The sequence below is a fragment of the Myotis davidii genome, unplaced genomic scaffold (assembly GCF_000327345.1).
Source record: "Myotis davidii unplaced genomic scaffold, ASM32734v1 scaffold301, whole genome shotgun sequence".
Lineage (NCBI taxonomy): Eukaryota > Metazoa > Chordata > Mammalia > Chiroptera > Vespertilionidae > Myotis > Myotis davidii.
In genome coordinates, this window is record NW_006291186.1 from 84,612 (window position 1) to 92,225 (window position 7,614).

The following is a 7,614-nucleotide window of genomic DNA, read 5'->3' on the forward strand; positions in this document are numbered from 1 at the left end:
GTGAAGGCTTGGGGTGGGGGGAGGGTGGGATAGAAGAGGTCAATGGCGGGGAGGAACATATGTAATACTTTCAAGAATAAAGAATTTAAAAATAAAGAATTAAAAAGTAGGATTAAATCACTGTGGAAGGAAGGGAGCAAATTTCTTAAAGCAAATTTAAATTTCTTTTAGTAAAGTAAAAAAAATATGATGTTCTATAAGACAGAATTAAACTCTGTTTTTATAGTTAATAAAGGGCATTGATATGTATTGTCTCATTTGCTTTTTTACTTCACCCTACAGGTTGGGTCAGACCATCTTCCCACAAAAGCCTCTGAAGTAATTTGCAGCTGCCCTTGATGGTTGCTAAGCAACAGTGTAGCAGCTGCCTAATGTACCTTGCCCTTTTGGTATTAACCCCTGAGTATCCAGAAGGGAAAAATACATACACACATAAAAACTGGGGAGCAAATTGAGACAGTATCATCAAACGCTAGGTGGGAAACTGTGGGAGATAACCACATAGACCTTAAAAATAAAGAGAAGATTGCAAGTAGTTGGAGAATAATAGTTATGTGGAAGAAGCAAAACTCACAAAGGCACAGTCCTATAGAATTAAAGCCTCATGTCCAAGGCCCCACAAGACCTTTGAGTCCTCCTAGACATCCCTAACTAGTGGTGCCTGAACACATTTGGTGAAAAATCAGTAGCTCTAACTTCCTAGGAAATCCATTTCATTTTTCCATAATTCTAGTATTTTTATTTTTATTTTGAGCTTACCTACCTCCTCCCATAGTTTCCACTCAATCGCCCAAGTTCTGTCTTCTATAGCAGGTTGGCAAACTAGTGCTTGCATATCCACCCCACTCCCTAATTTTTCACAGTGTGAGCTAAGAATGATTTGTACATTGTTAAATGGTTGAAAAAATCAAAAGAAAACACATTTTGTGACATATGAAAAATTATATGAAATTCATATTTCAGTCCATAAATAAAGTTTTGTTGGAACACAGCATGTTCATTCATTTCCATATTGTCTGTGACTATTTTCCTGCTACTGCAGCAGAGTTGAGTGGCTGAAACAAAACCTATGGCTCTCAGAGCCTAAAATATTTACTATCTGCCACTTTATAGAAGTTTGATGATTGCTAGTCTAGAGCAACAAAGAATCAGTTTTGAATAAGACTCTGCTTATGTACGAATGTAATGGGAATGCCAGATATGAAAAGGTGTTTAGAGACCTCACAAAGAATCCCAAATTCTCAAAGGGAGGGAATGGACTGGTGCCAAAGTCCTCTGAGCACACAAATGTTAAGCTACTTTTCTTGGGGTTGAAGGATAAGGAGTAGATTTAGCATGTATGTAATTGTGGGGAGTCTCCAAGAAGAATGAGAGAACAGCTGGGAAAGAAGGCTGAGATCAGAGTGTGAAAGGCCTTGAATACCAAATACTTGGTGATCCTGAAAGCAATGGAAGAACCACTACTAGGTTTCAAATTGGGATAGGGTTGAATGACAGGGTAAAAGAAGGAGTTCAGGAAGATGATTCATGCTTCCAGACATCTCCTTAGATCTATTCCAGCTCTAGACAAGTTGCAGTGATCTGAGAATTTTAGGTCATTCAGGTCACTGGGGTTCAAAAACATCTCAATATAGGTATCCTAGATTGAACACAATCTAGATGGAAGCCAGGATAGTACAATAAATCAAATAAATATATAGAGTCTGTTTCAAAGGATTTCTATAAGAGGACTCTCATCACATCTTTATCTAATTCTTACTCACTTTTCAGGGCCCAACTCAACCGTATCTCTGCTGGGGCTCGTGCCCTCCTCTGAACTCTTAAAGCACTTCTTTGTGGTCCTCACTCTACCATGTCTAGTAGTGAAATAAGTTTTTTGTGTGAAAATAGCCTATTTCCCCAGAAAGACCTTGAGTTCCTAAAAGAAAGAGATCCTAAGTAGTACCTCCCCATGTTCCCATGGTATCTGGTTGGTTGGTAAAGACATTGATTCAATGAGCTAGTGGTCCCTCTGTGTGGAGAGATCCTTACTTAGGATACGTGGGGCACTTTGGTAACTGTCTCAGCTATAGCCTTTCTAAACTGGATAGTCTGGGAAGAGGTGAAACCTAGTGATATATTCCAGCAAGTCCTTAGCTATAATGACCATGTAAATAGTAACTAGCTCTTTCTGGCTCTGATATCATAAAGACACTGGCTCCCCATCATTCCTGCCTTCATGAGTTCAAGGATGAATGCCCTGGTCAGGAAGACAAAGCCCACAATTCTTGTTCCAAGCATCCAGTCCCATTTTCCATGGCCTCTGTTGATCCTGGACCCAGCCTTCAGTCTGGACTCAACAGATTCAAGGCAAAAATAGGCCCTTGGCTGAGAGGGCTGGCATTCCACAAAGTGCTCTTTCCCCCAACAGCCAAAGCAAATGGTGTTGGCCGGCGCTAAAAGCCAGCCAACTGCTCCTGACCTTGACTGGCCAGCACGAAGGAGGCCCAGGATCAACAATGCATGGACAGTTCTGCTATTTCATTCCTTCTCATTCCTCAATCATCAGATTTCCTTTCAGTGAATCAAAACAATGAAATAGAACTAAAGTCAGATCTAGACTCTAGAAAAAAATGTCAAAGACCTCCCATGGGCCTCAATTGCTGAGAGATTCACCTGCACTCTTCTTAGCCTCTTAATCATGCCCAAGTCCACGAGCCACCTTCTGGAGTCTCTCTGTTGAAACTTATTTGCTCTTTGATCCATTGGTTGTTTAAGGACATGTTGTTTGGGCTCCACGTATTAGTGTTTTTTCCCCAGTTTTCTTCCTACAGTCAGTTTCTAGTTTTGTGACATTGTGGTCAGAAAAGAAGCTTGATATGATTTCAATCTTCTTGAATTTATTGAGGTTTGTTTTGTGGCCTAACATGTGACCTTTCCTGGACAATGTTCCATGTGCACTTAAAAATGCACTTTTCATTTTATGGATGAAATGTTCTATGCATTTCTATCAAGTCAATTTGATATAATGTGATATTGAAGATAATTATTTCCTTATTGTCTGTCTGGATGATCTATCCCTTGATGTGAATGTGAATTTGAATCCTCTACTATTATGCTACTAGAGGCCCAATGCACGAAATTCATGCAAGAGTAGGCCTTCCTTCCCCTGCTGCTGACACCAGCTTCCCTCCGGGACCCAGAACCTGGGCTTCCCTCCAGTCACCAGCAGGCACCAGGGACCTGGGCTTCCCTCACAGCCACGGCATCATCCAGAAGGCTGTCCGGAAGGACATTGAAAGGATGTCTGGTCTAATTAGCATATTATGCTTTTATTATTATAGATTACTATTAATTTCTCCTTTTATAAACATTAATATTTTCTTTATACCAGTATATTTAGGTGCTCATATGTTGAGTATATAGATATTTGTGATTATTATATCCTCTTATTAGATTGAGGCTTTTAAAATTATGTAATGCCCTTTTCTTTGTCTTTTTTCTTTGTTTGAAAGTGTATTTTGTCTGATATGAGCATTGTTACCCCAGCTTTCTTTTTGTTTCTATATGCATGGAATATATTTTTCCATCCCTCACTTTCTGTCTGTATGGGTCTTCCCATTTGAAATAAGTCTCTTGTAAGCAGCATAAAGATGGGTCCTGTTTTTCCTCTGCTTCCTTAGGGGAGAGGGAGGAGGGATGCAGGAATGAACTAAGTACCCACTGTTCTTGCTGGCTCGAAGGCCAAGCTGAGAGTCAAAACAGAGTTCAACCAAGCATTTTTCTTGAATTAAGTAGCCAGCCTCCCTTCATCACAGTGGGGCAGGGGCCAGGTTTCAAACACTGACTGAGAGGGATATGGATAGAGGAAGAAGAGGAAGGAGGATAGTGAGAAAGGCCCGACAGAGAAAGTGGGAAGTATTTTTTATCTAACATAACAAAAATCTCTCTGAAAGAGTGACTTTTGGCCGATGACTGAGAGTGGAGGATTGGGAAAATCTTATCAGGGGTAAAGCTAGAAAAGTCAGTGATTCTAGAATGATATTTTCTTGTCAATGCACTTAGAAATCACTCTCCTCTCCCAGGCTTGGGTGAGTTGTTGATTTAGAAAAACTTGGAACTAGAAGGAATTACTATCAAAAGGGAATCATCCTTAATCAGAGATATTCAACATCTGAGTCAAAGTACTAAATCATAATCCTCTTTGGTATTCAGGTTCCTTCTAATAGTAATTGAAGACATTTGACAATAATAATAAATACCAGGTACTTAGCACTAAATATGTGTCTGGCAATATTCTATTCCCAAACTATGCACCAAGGCACTCCAGGATACCATAGCCAATTCACAGGGGTATTGTAAGATATTTTTAATTTTTGAGGGTAACAACAGAGACATCTGTAGGATGTGATATAAACTATCAAATTTTTGTACACAATTACTTAATAAACAGAAGTGTTAAGTATTTCAGCTCAGGGGTGCTGCAAGAACAATTAGTGGCACACTAAGGGCATGGAAAACTAAGAAACTTTGGGAATCTTTGCTATATGCATTATATGAATTATCTCAGACAGTCCTCAAACCTCATGGGGTAGGTCTTAATATTGTTTCCCTTTTATGGATAAAGAAACCAAAGCTTCAAGGTATCCACCTAAGTGATGGAAAAGCAGAGGTAAGAACCTAGATGTGAATCTTGTGGGAAGAGCTGAAGCAGGCACTCTTGGCTCGGCATGGCCCACTGCAATCCATTGGAGGAATGCACCGCAGAGTCACCATCATGCCTGGGCATTTACAGGAAAGCTTCGGCTACTGCATGGTCACCAACCCATTCGACCAGTTATTTGATGATGAATTGAACCCCTTCGAGGCATTGCAAGCAGCAGAGAACAAGAACAAAGAAGCCTGTGGGGGTAGGGGGGCGGGGGCCATGTTGGGGGCCCTGGGGCCAGGAGCACAACTCAGGCACAGCCCAGACCAACTCCAATACAGCAGTCAAACAGCTGTGTAAAGAGTCCCAGAAAGAATACAAGAACCCATTGCCTTCCAACGTAGGCGTGGCTGACAAGAAAGAGGAGACACAGCCATGCCTGTGATGCTTAAGAAAGAAGGAATAACACGTGTTGGAAGAAAACAGGATCAACAACTTCAGGGTGAAGGGAAAAATAATTGATAGGAGACCACAACAGCGACCACCTCGTGAACGATGATTTGAAAAGTCACTTGAAGAAAAAGGTGAAGGAGGGGAATTTTAAGTTGATAGACCTATTTTTGACAGGCCTATCCGAGGCCATGGTGGTCTTGGAAGAGGTCGAGGACGAGGTGGACGTGGAATGGGCTGAGGAGATGGATTTGATTCTCGTGGCAAACATGAATTTAATATGCATAGTGTAAGTGATAGGTCTTTCTCACATTACAGTGGCCTGAAGCACGAGGACACATAGAGGTAGCGGATCCCACAACTGGGGAACTGCCAAAGATGAATTAACTGACTTGGAGCAACCAAATGTGACCGAGGAAATACCTGAAGTTGAAGAACATCCAGTTGCAAACACTGAAAATAAGGAAAACAAAGTTGAAGAAGTAAAGGAAGAGGGTCCAAAAGAAATGACTTTGGATGAGTGGAAGGCTATTCAAAATAAGGACCGGGCAAAAGTAGAATTTAATATACGAAAACCAAATGAAGGTGCTGATGGTCAGTGGAAGAAGGGATTTGTTCTTCATAAGTCAAAGGGTAAAGAGGATTACGCTGACGGTTCAGTTATGGACCATCATTTCAGGAAGCCAGAAAATGATATAATGTCTCAGCTGGAGATCAATTTTGGAGACCTTGGCTTCCCAGGACATGATGGCATGGGAGGACAAGGTGGCCGTGGGTGTGCTGGACTGACAAGTCAAGTGCTTCTGCTCCTGATGTAGATGACCCAGAGGCACTCCCAGCTCTGGAATAACTAGCTGCCATAAGACAACCCTGGTTCCTTTGTGGACACTACTTCTCTGAGGTTTTGCATGGTTAAGGATCCCAACCATCTAAGAAATTTAAAAAAAAAAAAGACTGTCATTCATACCATTCACACATACAGTCTGAATTTTATGTTTTGAAAATGAACCTCTCTCGTTACACAGAAGTAACAATACGGTAGTCAGTTTTGTATTTAGAAATGTATTGGTAACAGGGATGTTTTCATAATTTTCAGAGATTATGCATTACTTCATGGATATTTTATATTGCTTCCTGCAAATATGCATTTCCAAATTTGAAATATAGGTGTGAACATGTGTACCAGTTAAAAAAAGAAAACTAGATATGGCAGATATCATAGACTGTGCTCTTAAACCATTTGCAACTAACTTCTTATAATTAGTTTTATCCACGGTCTTCCTTTCATATGCAACTGTGAAGAATGCCTTAATATGACAGTGAATGCCTTTGTGTTGTGAAAGTAGTGTTATCATTCTGGAAGTCCAGAATTTTATCTCTAAATCAACACATACACATAAGAAGCATATTTTATAAATATGAGGCATATGATGAAATTGGGACTGGCTTTAAGCTATTTGAACTTTTCAACTGCTTTTGAATTAATTATCAAGAGACCTCCCATGCTTCCTATAATATAACTCTAAATGTTACTTATCCTGAATCACTAAGGTTCACTCTTACATTATGGTATGAGAAACAATGTTCTCTGTCTCACTGGATATAAAAAAGAAGCATCAAGTCTCAGTTGCCACTGCTCCCTGAGGGAAACCAAACCAAAGACAAGGCCAACATATAGAGGAGGGTAGTTAAGAGAATCACAGATAAAAGGAGTAGTCATGACTGAACCATGATTAAAGTCCCTCCTCAAGACTTTCCAATTATGTGAGTCAATAAGGCCCTGGTTTATTTCAGTCAGTTTAAGTTGGATTTTCTGTATTTTGCAACCAAAATTATCCTGAATAATAGTTACTCTCCTAAAACACCTAGCTCATTCTTTGGTATACTCACTCATAAAGCCCAATCCCAATGTCAGTTTCCTAAAAAAGCTTGCTCTAAACCCCCAAACAGAATGTGTTTCTCTATCCATTCATAGCTTATTATATATAACTTTATAATCTAATCTAATAAAAGAGAAACATGCAAATTGACCGCACCTCCACTATGACCCAAGCCACGGCCCCCAGCCATTCAGAGCAACTATATGCAAATTAACCCAACCAAGATGGTGGCTGGCAGCCACGGAGCTGGAGCAAGCGGGGGGCTTAGTTGCCCCAGCGATGGAGGAAACCAAGCTTTCCGCTTGCCCTGGCCAGCTGTGGCCTCTGCTCAAGGCAACACATTTTCAATTATAGAAGATAAATAAATCCCAGATACCTGCTTCCAGCCAGCCTCCACTAGGAGCCTGGGTAGCTGGGGGCCATGGCCAGCCTGCAAATAGCCATCAGCCCCTCACCCAGGATGGCCACACCCTCATGCAGTGAGGGTCCCCACTGGGGGCCTTGGCCAGCCTGAAAACAGCCATCAGTCCCTCACCAGGCTGGCCATGCACCCAAGGGGGGACCTCTAACCTGAAGGGGCTGTGGCCAGCCTGCAAACAGCCATCAGCCACTCACCCAGGCTGGCCAGGCACTCCAGCTAGGACCCCCCACCCCGCC

At 41.4% G+C, this 7,614-nt stretch overlaps 1 pseudogene; it reads left to right on the forward strand.

Moving 5' to 3' along the window:
* Window positions 1-4,756: 4,756 nt before the first annotated feature.
* On the forward strand, window positions 4,757-6,016 carry LOC102754811 (annotated as a pseudogene).
* Window positions 6,017-7,614: the final 1,598 nt, after the last annotated feature.